This window comes from Epinephelus lanceolatus, chromosome 16, assembly GCF_041903045.1.
Source record: "Epinephelus lanceolatus isolate andai-2023 chromosome 16, ASM4190304v1, whole genome shotgun sequence".
NCBI lineage: Eukaryota > Metazoa > Chordata > Actinopteri > Perciformes > Serranidae > Epinephelus > Epinephelus lanceolatus.
The window spans coordinates 34,303,026-34,327,082 of NC_135749.1; the positions used below are offsets into that span (position 1 = coordinate 34,303,026).

A 24,057-nucleotide genomic window follows, 5' to 3' on the forward strand; every position below is an offset into this window, starting at 1 on the left:
ATAAACTTGCCTTGCCTTGCCTATTACTGCTAGGCAGGCAGACATTAAAGTGCCATAACAAAGTCATGTCAATTAAAACTATAGTGACAGAATATGAAAATGGAAACATTCAGTATTTTTTAACCTGCTCTGAACAAAAGTAGTGCAGTACTACTACTAGAAAGCCATCTGAATGACATCAAATTATGAGGATAGAGTAGTCTTAATATTCATCAAATATACAGAACTTAGAACAATCGGACCATGCAACAACAACAAAATTAACAAATCAGAAATAATGTAAACTCAGTAACACACATTCCCTCACTCACAGATACACAGAGAGACACAGAGAGAGAGAGAGACAGAGAGAGAGAGAGAAAGGTGGGTAGAGATGTGTGTAAAAGAAAACCAAAATAAATAAAGCCCAGCCATTTCCCTGGAAGTCATAGAAAAACTCAAAAACACACATTCACTCAGTTTGTTCACGCCAGGTTGATAATCTTGACATCAAGGGGACCCTAACACTTTCTCAGAACAGGAGATGAGGAGAGGAAAGCTCTGCTTGTGCACTTTCATGTGATATGCGTGGCATTTCTGTGCGATCCTGCTTTCGCAAGTAATCCATCCAAAAGTAATGTGTGTGCAAAGCTGTATGAATGCTTTGTTATACATCATTTTAGTGTAACTTTATCTTTTTTTTTCGCTGTGGAAACATTGGACTACCGACAAGTGCTTGGTCTTGTCGGAAAGCCATGATTCTGCTGTTTCACGTGATATGTGTGGCTTAGAACAAACAGGCTACGGTCGCGGAGAAAATCCACAGAGAAGAACAATCAATCTCTTTACTTTTATTCGCTGTTTCCTCCGGTCACGCACGGGTCAGAGTCGGAGGCTGAGAGGCTGAGCTGCACGAGTCTGCTCTCACCTGCGCGCGCAGTTGCATGCAAAGGATTATGGGGAATGTAGTCGCACAGTCATATTACTGGCTCTGTAGGAGAACGCAGCTATATAACTACCGTGGCATTTCCACAACGGTATGGAGAATTTATTTTATCGCGACACCGCTAAATTCGATATATTGTTACATGCCTAACTAATACTACAGCAAGCATAGAGTCTGGTAATATTCCATGCATTAATAATCCAGTAAAACATAAAGCAATCAACACTGAGACTCTACTGCTAGCATATTTTAGATGCTCTGCTGCTATTTGATCAAGGCCACATGCTTTATTCAGTGATAATTTCTCTATAGCATACAATACCTCATCCAGTCTAATAACCACACCATCATGGTGAGGAACATCTCCAACAATACATACATCACCTCTAACACAATTAAAAATATAGATAATAGATACAGACTTATCAAAAATCTGCTGTTTTCATTATTTTGAGATGATGATCTTAATTTATTTTGATTGAAAAGTTAATGTATATTTAAGTTATTTGTTTTAAGTCTTTCATTAATGTTAAGAAATTTTCCATTTTGGGATTTTACAATAAAAATTGCATTTAGACTGTAAAAGATGGCCATCAGCACATTTTTTATGGCAGCTTTTTATCTTGCATCAAATAGTGAATTGCATACTGTATGCAGACTGTTGCATGTACAACTCACTAGCAGTACATATTGTACTGGTACTATTGAACTACAAGAAGCAAGACAGTTGCAAGCCTTCAAAGTTAGAGTTATGTAAAGCTTTTAATGCATCAGTTAGGTCCTAGAGATGTGGTGACAACAGCTGCGCAGCAGGGGCCCAATGTGATTTTTTTTCATGGGGCCCAAAATTCCTGACGGTGCCCCTGGGGGTCTTTGTTTTACAGGTGTGAAAGAGAAAATAATGACCAAAAAATATTCACTGCACTCTTAAGAGAGTGTGACAGAAAAGGTTTCATACCATGACACCCATTTTATTTTGCTAGATGTCCTGTTAATTCTTTTGGCAAAGAGATCTACGTTAATTTAAACACCTTAGAGAAAATGTAAACTCCGCAGTCTGTAACTGATCTTTTTTTGTAAATTTAAAAGCAGAACAGAATAAACAAAACACTGCTTCAATAAATATTCACATTATTTACTTAAAGAGACAAGACGCAGGTTTTTTCATGTTCAATGTAATATCATCAGTGTAGAAGATGATGTGACTGTGGTGTTACTTTAAGAAGATGCTTTATATGCTGATATGTTTCTAACATCTTATAAAAGTTTAATTGTTAAAGTGTTCAGATGTTTTCATTTTATCATATGTTCAATCTGCCCTCAGAAATATAGGTGTCACTTTTGACCAGGCATTGACTCTTGAGCAGCATTTGAAGTGTCTGATCCACTTCTGTATTTTCCAGTCAAGATATCGTACAATGTTGTGCTGTACTGTACTGTCCGGTTCTGCCTTCCAGCTGTTGCTGCTTGTTCTTGTGATATTTCGGCCGCGCTTTGGAAAGCAGAGTTAAATGGTAAACAAACATGGCACAGTTCAAACTCAGTCCCATGCAGATATTTGCGAGTGGAGTCTTCTGACAGAGTGCCATCTGGAGTTCCTTATTTCCATAAGCGATATAACTCTTTTTCACCGTTTGTACACAGTTCAGGTGTTTAAACCCATCTGAAAATCTTTGAGGTGTGTTTTGCTGTGGTTCTATGGCATGAGTGTGGTTTAAAAAATGGCTTCAATGAAATGTTCCTTTTATAAGTTACTGCCTCGCTACACTATGACAAATTTTATGATGTAAACGTAAAGTGAGCTTCCCCTGTTTGAAAGACTGGCATCTGCCACTGTGTGTGTGTGTGTCTGTGTGTGTGTGTGTGTCTGTGTGTGTGTGTGTGTGTGTGTGTGTGTGTGTGTGTGTCCTCAGTGAAGTGTATCAGTCTCTGCAGTAGCTTCCAGCTGCAGCAGTTCAGTTTCTGTTCAGTCTGACTGAGGGAGGTTTTTGTACAACGCTTTTTCACTGTGTGAACACAGCTTGACTGTTGATTTCATGATAACTCTGACAGTAGTAAACTGCTGCATCTTCAGTCTGGACTCCACTGATGGTCAGAGTGAAGTCAGAGTTTGATCCACTGCCTGTAAAACGACCTGGAATCCCTGATGCTCGAGTGCTGGCAGAGTAAATGAGCAGTTTAGGAGTTTCTCCATCTCTCTGTTGGTACCAGGCTAAGAAGTTAGAGTTATAAACATCCTGACTGGTCCTACATGTGATGGTGACGGAGCCTCCCACAGCAGAGCTCACTGCTCCAGGCTGAGTCACTGTGACCTGACCTCTGGACTCTGAGGATACAGAGACACAAACATAAAGCAGCATCATGGTTTTGTCAGCTTCATTTCAGAGGGACAGATGTTGATAGAGGAGAGGAGTTTGATTCTCTGGACTTTACCTGTGAAGCAGCAGCAGAGGAGAGTCCAGATGAGGACGGAGATCAAAGTCATGTTTTTGATGAGGAGGATTTCTGTGGCTTCTGTTGTCATGAAGGACAGCTGTCAGTCATCCAGTGTTCAACTCTCAGGACTATAAACTCTCCCAGAGCACTGGAGCATGGTGCTGCTGATGCAAAGTGGCTCTCTATGGAAATGCTCTGACTGACTCCAACAGGGACTTGGATTACTCTGATGATGCTGACTATCAATGGATCAATCACTTTACCAGAGTGTAGTTAGAAATATCTCCAATTTGATAAAATTTTAACGACTTGATGACTTTTGTTTCAAAATGTTTGATTTAGGCACCTAAGGGCCAGCTGGAACATTTCAAAAAGTCATTTATTCCCTGTTCCATGCAGGCATTGAACACAGAACAGCTGCATCAGGGAACATTTATTTAATAAGAACTGCTTTCTTGCATTATTATAGAACTTATTTTCTGCTACCTCATCCATTTGCACGACTGTATATTGTATGCTGAACACTCTGTATGTTTTTAAAGGTGTGCTGTGTGCATTGTATCTACCTTTGGTGCACTAGAAGCCAAATAGAAATTCTACGCAGGTTGCCAATGACATCATTCTAATCTTATCAAGTCTAAAATTTTTTGTATTATTTTAATTAACTGCTGGAGAAAATTAACAAAAATTGCATTTGAAATTAAAAAAACATATCAAAAACATGCATTCTGGAATTCTGTGGCTCTGTGTTATTGTCAGCTTTCATGTTTTTGGCAAGATCTTACAAACAGAGACTGATTTTGGTGAGTTTGTTTGTGTCAAAGTCAGAGAGCCGTGTCTCTCTACAGTGAGAGGTTTTTGTACGGCGGCTCAATGGGTTTATATCACTGTGGTGGACTTTTGGTGGAGGAACCAGACTGGATGTTGGACGTAAGTTTCTGCACAAATACTAGATAAACTGTTTTTAAAGTTATGTTTAGAAGTCTTTTTTGTAATGTCTGCAGTATTTATGTTATGTCATTGAAGTCAGAGCAGCTTTAATCAACATTTCTTTTTACATTTTCGTCATACTTGAAGTCAAACAGGTTGAAATGTAAAAAGATAAAACTGCAAACCAGTTTTACAAATGTTTATCAAGATTATATTCTTAATGTTTCACCTCAGTGATTACTATTTTTTTCTAATAAATTCAGAATCAGCTTTTTAAGAATAAACTAACGGTGACTGATTCATGTGGTTTCAAATTTTGAAAATCTTTTGAACAGTTTTAATGAGAATTGACATCAACATAAAGAACATTTGATTGTAGGAAGTGCAGTAATATATGCATTTGTTATGGCTGCCCAAAACAAACTGTAAAATGCATTTTACTAAAGTAATGTATCGTCAATGTTTGGGAGGAAAACGTTTAATAATTTGTCTAAATTCTGATATTTTATGTCCAGTGTAGTTTGATATATTTGAGGTCATTCTGTATGATGATTCTCTCTGTGCTGATTTGCATGAGAGGCTTCTTAAAGGGAAGTGAAACAATGTGTGAGTGAGTGACTGATGGAGCAGAAAAACCATCTGACAGAAACTCCTTAAAGGAGAAAATAGCTGTGTGGACCCTGTCCTCTAAGCTGATTGGTGTCTCCTAGGTGATGTCCGTCCCACCCTGACGGTGCTGTCCCCCTCCAGTGAGGAGCTGCAGCAGGGGAAGGCCACGCTCATGTGTCTGGCCAACAAGGGCTTCCCCTCAGACTGGAGTCTGGCCTGGAAGGTGGACGGCAGCAGCAGCAGCAGCAGCAGCAGCAGCTGGGAGGAGAGCAGGAGCCCTGGGGTGCTGGAGAAGGACGGCCTCTACAGCTGGAGCAGCACCCTGAGGCTCCCTGCAGACCAGTGGAGGAAGGTGGGCTCTGTGACCTGTGAGGCCACCCAGGGCTCCCAGACTCCACTCTCAGAGACACTGAGGAGAGACCAGTGTTCCCAGTCCTGACCTGACTCACTGGGACTCTGCTGCTGGTTTTACTCTGCTACTGCTCTCAGTCTGCTCTCTGTCTCTCTCATGATGTTTCAGTGTGAACATGTTCTTGCTTGTGTTGATGGTTTCAATATTTCAAAGCAATAAAGATTTGATCAAATGTATCATATGAGTTCCGTCATGTGACTACATTTCTTGGACATATGTTATATATTAGGAGCATTACTCAAACTAATGCACAAAAGCCACAACAGTAGTGAGCCTTTTTTTCAGACTAATTTTTCAGACTGTGGATAATCTTCTACTGCAGTTGCCAGTATGGATCAATCAATTTATTTTGTTAACAATACATATGGTAAGACATTTCTAATAGTAAAACACAAAGCTCTCTGTTATTACTGATGTCTGTCCTGGAAGAAATGTCACCTGTTAAGTTTATGTGTTGTTAAATTCTACCTATAAATTATACAGAAGATTTTAATTCAAAGCTCTTAATAATAAGAGGAACAGTGTATCATCTGCAAAAAGTCACATAACATGAATCTAATTTGAGATTTTCCACCAAATCACATTTAAATGAGACAGAGTAACTTCAACAAAGGACATGACATGAGAGAGATCAAAGGACAGTCTCTGTCTCTTAGTGTCTGCCAGCAGATTTGACACTTATGTAACACACTTATATGTGTAGATATAGTCAAAGTGTCAATTATGTCTTTTGTATTTTTATAATTCCAGGTCATATAAAGCCTATTTACATTTACATTTGCATGAGTGGCAGGAGCTCAGTTTGTTGGGACTTGGCTTGGGAACCAGAGGGTCCCCAGTTCAAGTGCCTGTACCGACTGAACACAGAGTGGGGACTGGGAGCTGAAGAGCTGTCATTGAGCAAGGTACCCAAGTCTCAACTGCGTCGGGCACTTTCCATGGACAGTCCCCTCATCTGTCCATTAATGCATATGTATGGGTCCTGTTTGTGTATGTGTGTGTATTTTGGGCCTCTGTGTGTGTGTGTGTGTGTGTGTGTGTCCTCAGTGAAGTGTATCAGTCTCTGCAGTAGCTTCCAGCTGCAGCAGTCAGTTCAGTTTCTGTTCAGTCTGACTGAGGGAGGTTTTTGTATGACGCTTTTTCACTGTGTCAACGAATACTGACTGTTGATGTAATGATAACTCTGACAGTAGTAAACTGCTGCATCTTCAGTCTGGACTCCACTGATGGTCAGATGTCTCCTCTCGTCCTAAATTTGTTTCAAGTGACTAGTGACAGAAAAATAATAGTTAGACACACCTAAAAGATTTTCACATGGGTTTAAACACCTGAACTGTGTACAAACGGTGAAAATGAGCTATATCGCTTATGGAAATAAGCAACTCCAGATGGCACTCTGTCAGAAGACTCCACTCACAAATATCTGCATGAGACTGAGTTCAAAATGTGAAGCACTGTCAATCACAAAGGGGTTCAGCCTTTTAGACAATTCCTCCAATCATCATGCATACACCGAGCGTCCTCTCCTGGCCACCGCTCCATTAGGTCCCACGGAAGTTAAAGGGAAATTTCAGTTTATTTCAAGCTGTCTCCTCCCGTCCTAAATTTGTTTCAAGTGACTAGTGACATAGAAATAATAGTTAACATGTTAGCCGTTAGCCTAGATACAGCCGGGGCGCATAGTAGCGTCAGACCTGTTAAAACGTAAGTGAACGGGCATCCTTTCAGGTGCAAAGTTAGTCCACTAAACAAGCTTTTCTTCCACAAAGACCGCCTCATATCGTTAGGATAAATGTCAGAGAACTTATAGAAAACGACATGTAAACGTGTTGTCTTACCTTACTGGTGTGCTGCCATGTTTGTTTACCATTTAGCTCTGCTTTCCAAAGCGCGGCCGAAATATCGCGAGAACAAGCAGCGATCTCATACCGTGCCTGAAATATCGCGAGAACAAACAGCAACAGCTGGAAGACAGAACCGGACAGTAGCCTGAAAAGTTCATTCATTTATTTTATGAAAGATTTATAGAATAATGGCTGACTTTTTGCCAGACTTCAACTTTGTGGAGGAGGAATTAGATTTTGCAGAGTTTGATGGCCACCCTTATTTATTTGAGCCAGAATACACTGAGGAAGAGCTTTGTGAAATTGAAGAATGGAGGAGGAGAGAGAGAGAGGCACAACAGGTAGAGGACGAGAGAGGAGGAATGGCTGCTGCAAGGCTGTGTAGCTCTGGAGATTGGTGGTGTACCTGTGAATGCTGTGCCCCAGTGCCCACAGAAGACGAATGCCTCTGTTGAAAGGAATGGGACCGGTTGCAGCCTTATTTTCAAGGTCTGGATGTGACCGAGGACGAGACACTAGAGGGCTGCATTGGGACTTTGCTGCGGGCGGGAACAGGCGGCTAAAAAAAAACACTGTGGGATCTTGGTGCACATGCATGAGCGTTTCCACTCTATATTTATTCATAAATGGACAAATATGCCCTGAACCAGCTTTCATACCAATTTGCCGCTTGCTCCACCTGTCTGTGTGTCTGTCTGTCTGTGTGTCTGTAAGCTCCATCTGTCATGAGACAAACATGAAAGAAGACGTGCAGTTTATTGTGTTTCACCGGCGACGCGCTGTCATTACGCCCATCTGCGTGCTCTTTATAACTCACTGTGTGAACCTATGTTGCATAATAAAGATTTGCCCCCTCGTAATTTTTAACCGCCCCCTCAGTAACTTCATCCTGGCGCCAGGCCTGCCTTAACCTCAATCACTGCGTGATTATATAAAGGTAGAAAAATAAATAAAATACAGAGGAGGAGAATAGAATATGAAACAGCCTTTATTTCATTAAAAACTAAATGAAAACAATGAAATAGGAGCACTACTCCTGACCAGTGCGTCAAAAGACATGCAGACCAGGGAAACGATACAAACAACCCCATGAATCTCTTTATTAATAGCCTATAAAATGACATGTTTTGTGCTGCGGGACGGGAGAAGACACAAAATCATCGATCTCTATTATTGTGCGGGCATAAATTCTCAGAGTTTTGTGGGTGCGGGCAGCAGTGGACATACACATTGCGGGAGCAGGCAGGAGTGTAATACACACGTTGCGGTTGCGGGCGGTAATGGTCAGAAATTCAGCGGGAGCGGGCAGGAGCGGGTTGAAGAAAACAGTCCCGTGCAGGGCTCTACGAGACACCTCCACCTGGAGTAGTATCCAGCTGGGCTTTATCTAGAGCTCGCGAGATTTCAGGCACGCTATGAGATCGCTACTTGTTGTCGCGATATTTCGGCCGCGCTTTGGAAAGCAGAGCTAAATGGTAAACAAACATGGCAGCACACCGGTAAGGTAAGACAACACGTTTACATGTCGTTTTCTATATGTTCTCTGACATTTATCCTAACGATATGAGGCGTTCTTTGTGGAAGAAAAGCTTGTTTAGTGGACTAACTTTGCACTTGAAGGTTGCCCGTTCACTTACATTTTAACAGGTCTGACGCTACTATGCGCCCCGGCTGTATCTAGGCTAACGGCTAACATGCTAACTATTATTTCTATGGCACTAGTCACTTGAAACAAATTTAGGACGAGAGGAGACAGGTTGAAATAAACTGAAATTTCCCTTTAACTTCCGTGGGACCTAATGGAGCGGTGGCCAGGACGCTCGGTGTATGCATGATGATTGGAGGAATTGTCTAAAAGGCTGAACCCCTTTGTGATTGACAGTGCTTCACATTTCGAACTCAGTCCCATGCAGATATTTGCGAGTGGAGTCTTCTGACAGAGTGCCATCTGGAGTTCCTTATTTCCATAAGCGATATAGCTCATTTTCACCGTTTGTACACAGTTCAGGTGTTTAAACCCATCTGAAAATCTTTGAGGTGTGTTTTGCTGTGGTTCTATGGCATGAGTGTGGTTGAAAAACTGCTTCAATGAAATGTTCCTTTTATAAGTTACTGCCTTGCTACACTATGACAAATTTTATGATGTAAACTTAAAGTGAGCTTCCCCTGTTTGAAAGACCAGCAGCCGCCACTGCTTTGTGTGTGTGTGTGTGTGTGTGTGTGTCCTCAGTGAAGTGTATCAGTCTCTGCAGTAGCTTCCAGCTGCAGCAGTCAGTTCAGTTTCTGTTCAGTCTGACTGAGGGAGGTTTTTGTATGACGCTTTTTCACTGTGTGAACACGTTCTGACTGTTGATTTCATGATAACTCTGACAGTAGTAAACTGCTGCATCTTCAGTCTGGACTCCACTGATGGTCAGAGTGAAGTCAGACTTTGATCCACTGCCTGTAAAACGACCTGGAATCCCTGATGCTCGAGTGCTGGCAAGGTATATGAGCAGTTTAGGAGTTTCTCCATCTCTCTGTTGGTACCAGGCTAAGGCATGGTTGCTGCTCCAAGTATAAACATCCTGACTGGTCCTACATGTGATGGTGACGGAGCCTCCCACAGCAGAGCTCACTGCTCCAGACTGAGTCACTGTGACCTGACCTCTGCACTCTGAGGATACAGAGACACAAACATAAAGCAGCATCATGGTTTTGTCAGCTTCATTTCAGAGGGACAGATGTTGATAGAGGAGAGGAGTTTGATTCTCTGGACTTTACCTGTGAAGCAGCAGCAGAGGAGAGTCCAGATGAGGACGGAGATCAAAGTCATGTTTTTGATGAGGAGGATTTCTGTGGCTTCTGTTGTCATGAAGGACAGCTGTCAGTCATCCAGTGTTCAACTCTCAGGACTATAAACTCTCCCAGAGCACTGGAGCATGGTGCTGCTGATGCAAAGTGGCTCTCTATGGAAATGCTCTGACTGACTCCAACAGGGACTTGGATTACCCTGATGATGCTGATTATCAATGGATCAGTCACTTTACCAGAGTATTGATTAGGTTAAGTAAGTAAGTTTCTTCACAAATACTAGATACCATATTGTTATGTTTTAAATTCTGATTTGTAATATTTGCAATACATTAAAAAAAACTGAGTTTATTATTCATGTTTTTATTTCTCCTCCTTAACCATGGAGAGTGACTCACAGTGGCTTCACAAAATTCCATCACACTGGGATTTAAAAAAAAAAGCTTGAAATATAGAGATGATAAAACTGCAAACTCACAAAACTGTTTTCCAAATGTTTTCTGAGATTATATCTTAAAGTTCCTGCTAAATAATACCTGTTTTTAGAACAAATTAAGAATCAGTTGTTAAATATTGTTGAACAGAGTGAAGATAAAAGTGGGTATTAGAAAATGTGCAAGATCACTTCATCTTGTCATCTAGTGTTTTAGATTTTGAAAATCTTTTTAACACTTTTTTTTAATGATGACTGAAATCCACATGAAGAACATTTGATTGTAATCTGTTTAATTTGTAATTTTGGTTCTGTTTCCACTAAATATGCCATTAATACGTAATGGTTAGTCAAGGTTTTGGATAAGAAAGAATTTTTCCAAATTCTGATATTTTATGTCCAGTGTAGTTTGATATGTTTGAGGTCATTCTGTATGATGATTCTCTCTGTGCTGATTTGCATGAGAGGCTTCTTAAAGGGAAGTGAAACAATGTGTGAGTGAGTGACTGATGGAGCAGAAAAACCATCTGACAGAAACTCCTTAAAGGAGAAAATAGCTGTGTGGACCCTGTCCTCTAAGCTGATTGGTGTCTCCTAGGTGATGTCCGTCCCACCCTGACGGTGCTGTCCCCCTCCAGTGAGGAGCTGCAGCAGGGGAAGGCCACGCTCATGTGTCTGGCCAACAAGGGCTTCCCCTCAGACTGGAGTCTGGCCTGGAAGGTGGACGGCAGCAGCAGCAGCAGCAGCAGCAGCAGCTGGGAGGAGAGCAGGAGCCCTGGGGTGCTGGAGAAGGACGGCCTCTACAGCTGGAGCAGCACCCTGAGGCTCCCTGCAGACCAGTGGAGGAAGGTGGGCTCTGTGACCTGTGAGGCCACCCAGGGCTCCCAGACTCCACTCTCAGAGACACTGAGGAGAGACCAGTGTTCCCAGTCCTGACCTGACTCACTGGGACTCTGCTGCTGGTTTTACTCTGCTACTGCTCTCAGTCTGCTCTCTGTCTCTCTCATGATGTTTCAGTGTGAACATGTTCTTGCTTGTGTTGATGGTTTCAATATTTCAAAGCAATAAAGATTTGATCAAATGTATCATATGAGTTCCGTCATGTGACTACATTTCTTGGACATATGTTATATATTAGGAGCATTACTCAAACTAATGCACAAAAGCCACAACAGTAGTGAGCCTTTTTTTCAGACTAATTTTTCAGACTGTGGATAATCTTCTACTGCAGTTGCCAGTATGGATCAATCAATTTATTTTGTTAACAATACATATGGTAAGACATTTCTAATAGTAAAACACAAAGCTCTCTGTTATTACTGATGTCTGTCCTGGAAGAAATGTCACCTGTTAAGTTTATGTGTTGTTAAATTCTACCTATAAATTATACAGAAGATTTTAATTCAAAGCTCTTAATAATAAGAGGAACAGTGTATCATCTGCAAAAAGTCACATAACATGAATCTAATTTGAGATTTTCCACCAAATCACATTTAAATGAGACAGAGTAACTTCAACAAAGGACATGACATGAGAGAGATCAAAGGACAGTCTCTGTCTCTTAGTGTCTGCCAGCAGATTTGACACTTATGTAACACACTTATATGTGTAGATATAGTCAAAGTGTCAATTATGTCTTTTGTATTTTTATAATTCCAGGTCATATAAAGCCTATTTACATTTACATTTGCATGAGTGGCAGGAGCTCAGTTTGTTGGGACTTGGCTTGGGAACCAGAGGGTCCCCAGTTCAAGTGCCTGTACCGACTGAACACAGAGTGGGGACTGGGAGCTGAAGAGCTGTCATTGAGCAAGGTACCCAAGTCTCAACTGCGTCGGGCACTTTCCATGGACAGTCCCCTCATCTGTCCATTAATGCATATGTATGGGTCCTGTTTGTGTATGTGTGTGTATTTTGGGCCTCTGTGTGTGTGTGTGTGTGTGTGTGTGTCCTCAGTGAAGTGTATCAGTCTCTGCAGTAGCTTCCAGCTGCAGCAGTCAGTTCAGTTTCTGTTCAGTCTGACTGAGGGAGGTTTTTGTATGACGCTTTTTCACTGTGTCAACGAATACTGACTGTTGATGTAATGATAACTCTGACAGTAGTAAACTGCTGCATCTTCAGTCTGGACTCCACTGATGGTCAGATGTCTCCTCTCGTCCTAAATTTGTTTCAAGTGACTAGTGACAGAAAAATAATAGTTAGACACACCTAAAAGATTTTCACATGGGTTTAAACACCTGAACTGTGTACAAACGGTGAAAATGAGCTATATCGCTTATGGAAATAAGCAACTCCAGATGGCACTCTGTCAGAAGACTCCACTCGCAAATATCTGCATGAGACTGAGTTCAAAATGTGAAGCACTGTCAATCACAAAGGGGTTCAGCCTTTTAGACAATTCCTCCAATCATCATGCATACACCGAGCGTCCTCTCCTGGCCACCGCTCCATTAGGTCCCACGGAAGTTAAAGGGAAATTTCAGTTTATTTCAAGCTGTCTCCTCCCGTCCTAAATTTGTTTCAAGTGACTAGTGCCATAGAAATAATAGTTAGCATGTTAGCCGTTAGCCTAGATACAGCCGGGGCACATAGTAGCGTCAGACCTGTTAAAACGTAAGTGAACGGGCATCCTTTCAGGTGCAAAGTTAGTCCACTAAACAAGCTTTTCTTCCACAAAGACCGCCTCATATCGTTAGGATAAATGTCAGAGAACTTATAGAAAACGACATGTAAACGTGTTGTCTTACCTTACTGGTGTGCTGCCATGTTTGTTTACCATTTAGCTCTGCTTTCCAAAGCGCGGCCGAAATATCGCGAGAACAAGCAGCGATCTCATACCGTGCCTGAAATATCGCGAGAACAAACAGCAACAGCTGGAAGACAGAACCGGACAGTAGCCTGAAAAGTTCATTCATTTATTTTATGAAAGATTTATAGAATAATGGCTGACTTTTTGCCAGACTTCAACTTTGTGGAGGAGGAATTAGATTTTGCAGAGTTTGATGGCCACCCTTATTTATTTGAGCCAGAATACACTGAGGAAGAGCTTTGTGAAATTGAAGAATGGAGGAGGAGAGAGAGAGAGGCACAACAGGTAGAGGACGAGAGAGGAGGAATGGCTGCTGCAAGGCTGTGTAGCTCTGGAGATTGGTGGTGTACCTGTGAATGCTGTGCCCCAGTGCCCACAGAAGACGAATGCCTCTGTTGAAAGGAATGGGACCGGTTGCAGCCTTATTTTCAAGGTCTGGATGTGACCGAGGACGAGACACTAGAGGGCTGCATTGGGACTTTGCTGCGGGCGGGAACAGGCGGCTAAAAAAAAACACTGTGGGATCTTGGTGCACATGCATGAGCGTTTCCACTCTATATTTATTCATAAATGGACAAATATGCCCTGAACCAGCTTTCATACCAATTTGCCGCTTGCTCCACCTGTCTGTGTGTCTGTCTGTCTGTGTGTCTGTAAGCTCCATCTGTCATGAGACAAACATGAAAGAAGACGTGCAGTTTATTGTGTTTCACCGGCGACGCGCTGTCATTACGCCCATCTGCGTGCTCTTTATAACTCACTGTGTGAACCTATGTTGCATAATAAAGATTTGCCCCCTCGTAATTTTTAACCGCCCCCTCAGTAACTTCATCCTGGCGCCAGGCCTGCCTTAACCTCAATCACTGCGTGATTATATAAAGGTAGAAAAATAAATAAAATACAGAGGAGGAGAATAGAATATGAAACAGCCTTTATTTCATTAAAAACTAAATGAAAACAATGAAATAGGAGCACTACTCCTGACCAGTGCGTCAAAAGACATGCAGACCAGGGAAACGATACAAACAACCCCATGAATCTCTTTATTAATAGCCTATAAAATGACATGTTTTGTGCTGCGGGATGGGAGAAGACACAAAATCATCGATCTCTATTATTGTGCGGGCATAAATTCTCAGAGTTTTGTGGGTGCGGGCAGCAGTGGACATACACATTGCGGGAGCAGGCAGGAGTGTAATACACACGTTGCGGTTGCGGGCGGTAATGGTCAGAAATTCAGCGGGAGCGGGCAGGAGCGGGTTGAAGAAAACAGTCCCGTGCAGGGCTCTACGAGACACCTCCACCTGGAGTAGTATCCAGCTGGGCTTTATCTAGAGCTCGCGAGATTTCAGGCACGCTATGAGATCGCTACTTGTTGTCGCAATATTTCGGCCGCGCTTTGGAAAGCAGAGCTAAATGGTAAACAAACATGGCAGCACACCGGTAAGGTAAGACAACACGTTTACATGTCGTTTTCTATATGTTCTCTGACATTTATCCTAACGATATGAGGCGGTCTTTGTGGAAGAAAAGCTTGTTTAGTGGACTAACTTTGCACTTGAAGGTTGCCCGTTCACTTACATTTTAACAGGTCTGACGCTACTATGCGCCCCGGCTGTATCTAGGCTAACGGCTAACATGCTAACTATTATTTCTATGGCACTAGTCACTTGAAACAAATTTAGGACGAGAGGAGACAGGTTGAAATAAACTGAAATTTCCCTTTAACTTCCGTGGGACCTAATGGAGCGGTGGCCAGGACGCTCGGTGTATGCATGATGATTGGAGGAATTGTCTAAAAGGCTGAACCCCTTTGTGATTGACAGTGCTTCACATTTCGAACTCAGTCCCATGCAGATATTTGCGAGTGGAGTCTTCTGACAGAGTGCCATCTGGAGTTCCTTATTTCCATAAGCGATATAGCTCATTTTCACCGTTTGTACACAGTTCAGGTGTTTAAACCCATCTGAAAATCTTTGAGGTGTGTTTTGCTGTGGTTCTATGGCATGAGTGTGGTTGAAAAACTGCTTCAATGAAATGTTCCTTTTATAAGTTACTGCCTTGCTACACTATGACAAATTTTATGATGTAAACTTAAAGTGAGCTTCCCCTGTTTGAAAGACCAGCAGCCGCCACTGCTTTGTGTGTGTGTGTGTGTGTGTGTGTGTCCTCAGTGAAGTGTATCAGTCTCTGCAGTAGCTTCCAGCTGCAGCAGTCAGTTCAGTTTCTGTTCAGTCTGACTGAGGGAGGTTTTTGTATGACGCTTTTTCACTGTGTGAACACGTTCTGACTGTTGATTTCATGATAACTCTGACAGTAGTAAACTGCTGCATCTTCAGTCTGGACTCCACTGATGGTCAGAGTGAAGTCAGACTTTGATCCACTGCCTGTAAAACGACCTGGAATCCCTGATGCTCGAGTGCTGGCAAGGTATATGAGCAGTTTAGGAGTTTCTCCATCTCTCTGTTGGTACCAGGCTAAGGCATGGTTGCTGCTCCAAGTATAAACATCCTGACTGGTCCTACATGTGATGGTGACGGAGCCTCCCACAGCAGAGCTCACTGCTCCAGACTGAGTCACTGTGACCTGACCTCTGCACTCTGAGGATACAGAGACACAAACATAAAGCAGCATCATGGTTTTGTCAGCTTCATTTCAGAGGGACAGATGTTGATAGAGGAGAGGAGTTTGATTCTCTGGACTTTACCTGTGAAGCAGCAGCAGAGGAGAGTCCAGATGAGGACGGAGATCAAAGTCATGTTTTTGATGAGGAGGATTTCTGTGGCTTCTGTTGTCATGAAGGACAGCTGTCAGTCATCCAGTGTTCAACTCTCAGGACTATAAACTCTCCCAGAGCACTGGAGCATGGTGCTGCTGATGCAAAGTGGCTCTCTATGGAAATGCTCTGACTGACTCCAACAGGGACTTGGATTACCCTGATGATGCTGATTATCAATGGATCAGTCACTTTACCAGAGTATTGATTAGGTTAAGTAAGTAAGTTTCTTCACAAATACTAGATACCATATTGTTATGTTTTAAATTCTGATTTGTAATATTTGCAATACATTAAAAAAAACTGAGTTTATTATTCATGTTTTTATTTCTCCTCCTTAACCATGGAGAGTGACTCACAGTGGCTTCACAAAATTCCATCACACTGGGATTTAAAAAAAAAAGCTTGAAATATAGAGATGATAAAACTGCAAACTCACAAAACTGTTTTCCAAATGTTTTCTGAGATTATATCTTAAAGTTCCTGCTAAATAATACCTGTTTTTAGAACAAATTAAGAATCAGTTGTTAAATATTGTTGAACAGAGTGAAGATAAAAGTGGGTATTAGAAAATGTGCAAGATCACTTCATCTTGTCATCTAGTGTTTTAGATTTTGAAAATCTTTTTAACACTTTTTTTTAATGATGACTGAAATCCACATGAAGAACATTTGATTGTAATCTGTTTAATTTGTAATTTTGGTTCTGTTTCCACTAAATATGCCATTAATACGTAATGGTTAGTCAAGGTTTTGGATAAGAAAGAATTTTTCCAAATTCTGATATTTTATGTCCAGTGTAGTTTGATATGTTTGAGGTCATTCTGTATGATGATTCTCTCTGTGCTGATTTGCATGAGAGGCTTCTTAAAGGGAAGTGAAACAATGTGTGAGTGAGTGACTGATGGAGCAGAAAAAACATCTGACAGAAACTCCTTAAAGGAGAAAATAACTGTGTGGTCCCTGTCCTGTAAGCTGATTGGTGTCTCCTAGGTGATGTCCGTCCCACCCTGACAGTGCTGCCCCCCTCCAGTGAGGAGCTGCAGCAGGGGAAGGCCACGCTCATGTGTCTGGCCAACAAGGGCTTCCCCTCAGACTGGAGTCTGGCCTGGAAGGTGGACGGCAGCAGCAGCAGCAGCAGCAGCAGCAGCTGGGAGGAGAGCAGGAGCCCTGGGGTGCTGGAGAAGGACGGCCTCTACAGCTGGAGCAGCACCCTGAGGCTCCCTGCAGACCAGTGGAGGAAGGTGGGATCTGTGACCTGTGAGGCCACCCAGGGCTCCCAGACTCCACTCTCAGAGACACTGAGGAGAGACCAGTGTTTCCAGTCCTGACCTGACTCACTGGGACTCTGCTGCTGGTTTTACTCTGCTACTGCTCTCAGTCTGCTCTCTGTCTCTCTCATGACGTTTCAGTGTGAACATGTTCTTGCTTGTGTTGATGGTTTCAATATCTCAAAGCAATAAAGATTTGATCAAATGTATCATATGAGTTCCGTCATGTGACTTCATTTCTTGGACATATGTTATATATTAGGAGCATTACTCAAACTAATGCACAAAAGCCACAACAGTAATGAGTCTTTATTTTTCAGAATACTTTTTCAGACTGTGGATAATCTTCTACTGCAGTTCCCATGATAGATCAATCAATTTATTTTGGTAACAATACACATGGTAAGACCATCTTAATAGTGAAACCCAAAGCTCTCTGTTATTACTGATGTCTGTCCTGGAAGAAATTTCTCCAGTTAAGTTTGTGTGTTGTTAAATTCTGCCTATAAATTATACAGAAGATTTTAATTCAAAGCTCTTAATAATAAGAGGAACAGTGTATCATCTGCATAAATTGACATAACATGAATCTAATTTGACATTTTCCACCAAATCATATTTAAATGAGACAGAGTAACTTCAACAAAGGACATGACATGAGAGAGATCAAAGGACAGTCTCTGTCTCTTAGTGTCTGCCAGCAGATTTGACACTTATATGTATAGATATAGTTAAAGTGTCAATTATGTCTTGTAATAATAATAATAATAATACATTTTATTTGAAGGCGCCTTTCTTGGCACTCAAGGACACCGTACAGATACACAAAATGACATTAAAAAGACATTAAAAAGAAACAACAATTTAAAAACAAAAACAAAAAAAAAACAATAGAAAGTGACAGAGCAATTGGCATCAGATGGAATAGGCAGTTTTAAACAGATGTGTTTTGAGTTGTGATTTGAAATGGGGTAGTGAATCGATGTTTCTTTCGTACATGAGTGGCAGGAGCTCAGTTTGTTGGGACTTGGCTTGGGAACCAGAGGGTCCCCAGTTCAAGTGCCTGTACCGACTGAACACAGAGTGGGGACTGGGAGCTGAAGAGCTGTCATTGAGCAAGGCACCAAAGCCTCAACTGCTAATGCTATTAATAATAATGAGTATAAAAAGTAATAATGTGATTTATTTAATAGCACCAATAAACCCAATGTGTTTTAAATATAGAACAACCAGGTTCATGTATTTATAAGCAAACAATCTTAAATATTAGGCCTAAATATTTTTTGAATGTACATGATAAACTGATTCACTGAACAAGACTGGCTTACAATTATTTTTGATGTGTTGTTAGATAGCTAACAAACAAACAAGCAAACTACAGCAGGGCTATTCAATTAGGCTACTATTTCAACTGGGCCGCATTTCAAAACCAGATAATGTCAATGAGCCACATTTTTAGCAGCGAGCAACCGATCCTCTTTTTATTTTTTTTTTGCATACATTTACAGGCATGGCCCTCCTCAACATGATGCAGAAACAGACTAAAAAGAGCTATCAATGCACAGAAGCATAATAAGTGACATTAACAGTATCTAATAACACACACTATCTCTACCAGCATCTCACTCTCCCCTTTCCTCCACACACACACACGCACACATGCACACACCTCACCTCCTGATGCTTTCCTTATAGGCCAGTTACACAGGATATAGTTTTATACAGTCCATGGCAGCAACAGTCATGTTTACAACAACACCAAAGTCACTATTTAAAACCCAATAATATCTGACTGGAATATAAATATTCCTCCTGACATCACAATACTGAGTGAAGAAAGTCACGTTATCTCAGCATGAAGACAAACATCAGTATCAGTCATTCATCCTGCTCTCTGTCCCTCCTCTACTGAGGACACTCACTGTCTGCAGGTCGGCTGCCTCAGGTACATGTTCAGATAAAGTGTTAGCCTACACACAGACAGCTTTCATTTAGTTTGTCTTTAACACTTTGCTGTTAGCACCACGAGCGCGATGTGCTTGTGTCGACCGCGATCGTAAATCATAATAGCGGTGAATGAGAGACTGCGGACAGAGCTGACTGAAATGTGGCTTTCTACATGCTGATCACATGTATTGATAAAGTATTGGCTTGGCTGGCAGAGGTTTTATTGCACTTACTCACAATAACAAGTGTAGCTGTCGTTAACTAGAGTCATCTTGAAGTTATATTCTCTTCATCTGTACTGCTGCACAATGATGATACATGAAACCGAAACTTTAAAAAGTGACGCAGATAATACCGGAGCTTACTGTTATTACGGTGTTGATTAAACTTGCCTTGGGTTGTTTAATACCGGGTCTCGGTACAGATCCCTGCTCAGGCGTTTGATGAAGTCTCCTGGTCGGCCGGTGATAGACTGGTGTCAAGCTGTCTTTACAGCCCGTTCATGCCAGGCTCGAATCAAACTCACCACTGGTGATGTAGGCATCGTCTCATTTGATGTTGCTCAATAAGAGTCCACAATGTCATCGCATTTTTTTTCTCAACAGAGCAGGTGTCAAAGCCGTGTTGACAGGAAAGAGGCACAGGAGAAAACCGCAAAATCACCTGGGGCAGTGCGGGCGGGGCATCAAGGCCACTGTGGCCTTAGGGCAGATATTTTTTTCAAGGGCACAGGGCCAAATGAGGAGGGCACAAGAGCCATGGCCCTCGTGGCCCTCGTGAAATTCCTGCCCTGCACAGTGGTGACAGCATTGGTAATATCAATGTTTCTTAATATAATAGGGTATGAAAGGATGGTAAAATTTTCATTTGGCTTCCTCCACGTTAATGCAGTTGATTCTGTTCATAAAATTGTTAGAATATTTATAGTGGGGTCTTTGTTTTACAGGTGTGAAAGAGAAAATAATGACCAAAAAAATATTCACCACCTCTTAAGAGAGTGTGACAGAAAAGGTTTCATACCATGACACCCATTTTATTTTGCTAGATGTCCTGTTAATTCTTTTGGCAAAGAGATCTACGTTAATTTAAACACCTTAGAGAAAATGTAAACTCCACAGTCTGTAACTGATCGTTTTTTGTAAATTTAAAAGCAGAACAGAATAAACAAAAAACTGCTTCAATAAATATTCACATTATTTACTTAAAGAGACAAGACGCAGGTTTTTTCATGTTCAATGTAATATCATCAGTGTAGAAGATGATGTGACTGTGGTGTTACTTTAAGAAGATGCTTTATATGCTGATATGTTTCTAACATCTTATCAAAGTTTAATTGTTAAAGTGTTCTGATGTTTCTATTTTTTTCATCTGTTCAATCTGCCCTCAGAAATATAGGTGTCACTTTTGACCAGGCATTGACTCTTGAGCAGCATTTGAAGTGTCTGATCCACTTCTGTATTTTCCAGTCAAGATACATCGTACAATGTTGTGCTGGTGTGCCTGGAGGTAAAATCAAGATTCTAATACACCGATATATTTTGTCCAATTACTCTGTTGTAACTTTGTTTTGCCATGTCTTTCACATCCATGCATCACTAACCAGTGGTCCAGTGGACTGTCATATGGCCTTTGACCAGGTCCTTAAAAAGATCTCACATCACACTTGTCTTCATTTTTGTTGCCCACTTCCCATTCAATAAAAAATCTAGTTTAAACTAGTTTTCACTTTTAGAGGTCTACACAGTCAGGCACCCTCCTACATTAATGATGCCATGCAGGCCTATGACACAAGGAGGTCAGAAACGTTTTATGATCAGGGCTTGTTGGTTTTCAACGTATCGTAATACAAGAGTTTGGTGGATTTCTTGGGAAAATGCACAAACAATGTTTTCTATCATATCTAACAACTTAGGGCCGGATCTACTAAGATCCTAATGTGCGTGTGCTAATTTGCCTGCGCAATCTAGAATTTTGCGTGTAGGGCTGAACTGCGGTTTGCAGGTGATTTACTAAGAGTGATTGCGTAAATGACAAGAGGTGCAAACATGTTGGAGACACCCTATTTAAATGAGGGTTTTGCATGTTTTATGGTTTGCAGCATTGTGAGTTTGGAGAGAGAGCGCAAAGTGAAATTCGACCCTATGGAATTAGAGGTGTTGGTAGATGAGGCCAATAAACACTTAAATGAGCTACAGCAAAGAAACCTGACTGTCTCACAAAGGAACGCTACATGGGAAGAAATCTGTGACCAACAGCCAGGGACCGGAGAGGGAGGAGAGGTGCGCACGGTGGGCAAGTTCCACCTGCGTAAAAGGAAACACAAATAATACACTCAATTGTCACGTTTAAGTTTTCTTATATTGGCTGTGAATATTCATTTTGTGTAAAACAGGCTATACCATAAAGAACTGTTTATTTTTGTTTTTTTGCCACGATAAATATTAGAGCTATAGCCTAATATATTTTGTGACTGAAACAATGTGTCTTTAATATGATGTTGCGTGGCTTAACATAATTAGACGTTAATGAGACTGAGTATTTCGTTTGATAATAATGTTTGGAATCTAGAAAGTGATTTCAATCATCTTTTTTTTCAGTAAAAGTTGATTTGCTTAACTTTGCAATGCACTGCAGTTTATTGGGTCACACTAGCACTCATATTCTAATCTACAGCATTATGTTTAATCAAGGTGTATTTCTGCATTACATATTATTGAATGAAAATAGAAAAATAAATGCATATACCAAACAGCTCACAAGAAGTGACTTCGAATGAGATTGCTGAGTGTCTGCATCCCTGCAGCATTGGGTTGTTGCTCCGTACTATGTTAAGCAGAGATTTAACAAAGTTCATTCATTCATTCACAAGTTCTGTTTGGACTACATTTTATCATGAATATTTCTGATGCTGCTCTGTGTGTCGATGTTTTCTTGTAACTGGACAGAGTTGAGATGGCTGCAATCCAGTATGAGGTCAAAGGTCGTGACCAAGTCTTTTCTAATTTAAAGTCTGAACTTGTTTCCTCTTTATTAACTGGCAAATCAATCAAATAAGGAAAAGAGATTTTAATTAAAATTGTGTGTGCACAGTTTGTGTCAGGGGCGATTGCTCTGAGACAACAAGGGAGGTTGAACTTCCCCTAAAATTTCATAGAAGAAATGGTCAAATATGCACTATTGAATTTACATTAAAATAAGAATTTATATTGCATTAAATGTGCTCTAGGATGCGTTGAACACCATGACTATGATGTTCAAACGTCAGCTGTTTATCACCAGTTTTCAAACGCGACCTCCCTTTTATACATTCTCGTGTCAGCACAGCGGACGCGGATGCTTCATGCATTTCTATGACACAGCGTTGAGCAGGTTTTTTTCATGCAGCAAAGCGAGACGGTCATTGGATAAATGCAACAAAATCGTCACTTCCAGGGAGGCTCAGCTTCCCTGGGTCCTAATGGAACGGTATGCGTGAGAGGACGCTCGGTGTATGCATGATGATTGGAGGAATTGTCTACAAGGCTGAACCCCTTTGTGACTGACAGCACTTCACATCTCGAGCTCAGTCCCATGCAGATATTTGCGAGTGGAGTCTTCTGACAGAGTGCCATCTGGAGTTGCTTATTTCCATAAGCGATATAGCTCATTTTCACCGTTTGTACACAGTTCAGGTGTTTAAACCCATATAAAATCTTTGAGGTGTGTTTTGCTGTGGTTCTATGGCATGAGTGTGGTTGAAAAACTGCTTCAATTAAATGTTCCTTTTAAAAGTTACTGCCTCGCTACAATATGACAAATTTTATGATGTAAACTTAAAGTTAGCTTTCTCTGTTTGAAAGACCAGCAGCTGCCACTGCTTTGTGTGTGTGTGTGTGTGTGTGTGTGTGTCCTCAGTGAAGTGTATCAGTCTCTTCAGTAGCTTCCAGCTGCAGCAGTCAGTTCAGTTTCTGTTCAGTCTGACTGAGGGAGGTTTTTGTACGACGCTTTTTCACTGTGTGAACACGTTCTGACTGTTGATGTAATGATAACTCTGACAGTAGTAAACTGCTGCATCTTCAGTCTGGACTCCACTGATGGTCAGAGTGAAGTCAGAGTTTGATCCACTGCCTGTAAAACGACCTGGAATCCCTGATTGTCGAGTGCTGGCAAGGTATATGAGCAGTTTAGCAGTTTCTCCATCTCTCTGTTGGTACCAGGCTAAGTAGTTAGAGCTATAAACATTCTGACTGGTCCTACATGTGATGGTGACGGAGCCTCCCACAGTAGAGCTGATTGCTCCAGGCTGAGTCACTGTGACCTGACCTCTGGACTCTGAGGATACAGAGACACAAACATAAAGCAGCATCATGGTTTTGTCAGCTTCATTTCAGAGGGACAGATGTTGATAGAGGAGAGGAGTTTGATTCTCTGGACTTTACCTGTGAAGCAGCAGCAGAGGAGAGTCCAGATGAGGACGGAGATCAAAGTCATGTTTTTGATGAGGAGGATTTCTGTGGCTTCTGTTGTCATGAAGGACAGCTGTCAGTCATCCAGTGTTCAACTCTCAGGACTATAAACTCTCCCAGAGCACTGGAGCATGGTGCTGCTGATGCAAAGTGGCTCTCTATGGAAATGCTCTGACTGACTCCAACAGGGACTTGGATTACTCTGATGATGCTGACTATCAGTGGATCAATCACTTTACCAGAGTATTGATTAGGAATGTGTTACTTCCTTTTTATAAAAAGTTTTGGTTTGAGTTGGATGAGTTGATTTACTTGCAGAATATTATTGTGAATTCCCACTTATTCACAGCCACACAAATCAACATCACTGTGGGATGTATTCAGACAAAATGTATTTTCATTTATCATAATCTACGATAAACATAGGT

General features: G+C 41.4%; 3 pseudogenes; all 3 read left to right on the forward strand.

Moving 5' to 3' along the window:
• Nucleotides 1-5,007: 5,007 nt before the first annotated feature.
• Nucleotides 5,008-5,352, forward strand: LOC144467441 (Ig kappa-b4 chain C region pseudogene; annotated as a pseudogene).
• A 5,642-nt stretch (nt 5,353-10,994) lies between these two features.
• Nucleotides 10,995-11,331, forward strand: LOC144467321 (Ig kappa-b4 chain C region pseudogene; annotated as a pseudogene).
• Nucleotides 11,332-16,965: 5,634 nt separating this feature from the next.
• Nucleotides 16,966-17,416, forward strand: LOC144467319 (Ig kappa-b4 chain C region pseudogene; annotated as a pseudogene).
• Nucleotides 17,417-24,057: the final 6,641 nt, after the last annotated feature.